Raw genomic sequence first — 1093 nt, 5'->3', positions numbered from 1 at the left:
TAATGGGGGTCTTTTGCTGTACCCTGGGGGCTAATGGAGTGTTGATAACAACTCCCTCCCCTTCAACAGGATTTAATAATTTGCGGTCTCTATTGAATTTTTTGACCTTTCGGTCAATCAAAACCCTCTCATTTCTTTTTAAATTTGTATCAATTCTTTTTTCATAATCTTTATATTCCTGTGTATCCGCAAATTTATTGGAGAGATCTTTGTATACTTGGATCTCTTCTTCTAATTTACTTAAGTCTTGTTTTCTGTCCTCCACAATCAATTTTATTAGGGACAGTGAGCATGACTTAAGTATTTTATTCCACTCCTCTTTAAAAGTTTCCCTTGCGGACGAGAAAGATGCCGCTTTATGGATAACCAGACCTTTAGGAATGAGTTGGTTTACTAAGTATTTTTCCAGTGTTACCATTTCCCACCACAATTTACTCTCTTTATTTAATGCATGTTCTAATTTTTTCATCAAATCACCTAGATTTTCATCTAGAAGTAATGTGGGTTCTCCATCTTCTCTAAAGGCATTCTCAAATAAATTTCTACGGTTCTCCCTGTATTTAAACATAATGCAGCACTCAAACTTAACCCTCCAATGAGAGACAAAAGTATGCAATAAAACCAGAAAGTGAAGGAAAGTATCAGAGTGCGCTCAGGAACAGCAGCAAATGTGAAAGATTCTGTCTAGGAGGGTGCTCTCTCCCTCCCCACACATAGATTGATACAACAGAAGTGACAGAAAATAAAATCACAATGCGCTACACACGGTGTAAACTGAATAAAACTGGATACATTCACCAATATCTTTCCTCCTCCACGTTAATGTAAATGGATTTGTTCCTCATGTGCATGTAAGGAAATTAAAAAAAGATATGCCATATGGTGAAGTACAGTTTAATAAAAATACATTTAAAAACTCAATTTCCAGCATCAATCATTCACAGAAAGTGCAAGTGCAATAGTGCAATAACAGCAATAATGGGGAATCCTCTGGAGGCTGCAAAATGAACAATTACCGGCAGGATGCAAGGTCATTCGCATAGAATAATCTTGACAGCATAAAAGTCTGTTGGATAGCCCGGGTTCCTTTAGA

This window comes from Pseudophryne corroboree, chromosome 7 (assembly GCF_028390025.1).
Source record: "Pseudophryne corroboree isolate aPseCor3 chromosome 7, aPseCor3.hap2, whole genome shotgun sequence".
Lineage (NCBI taxonomy): Eukaryota > Metazoa > Chordata > Amphibia > Anura > Myobatrachidae > Pseudophryne > Pseudophryne corroboree.
Note: the sequence above shows the minus strand (reverse complement) of the source record.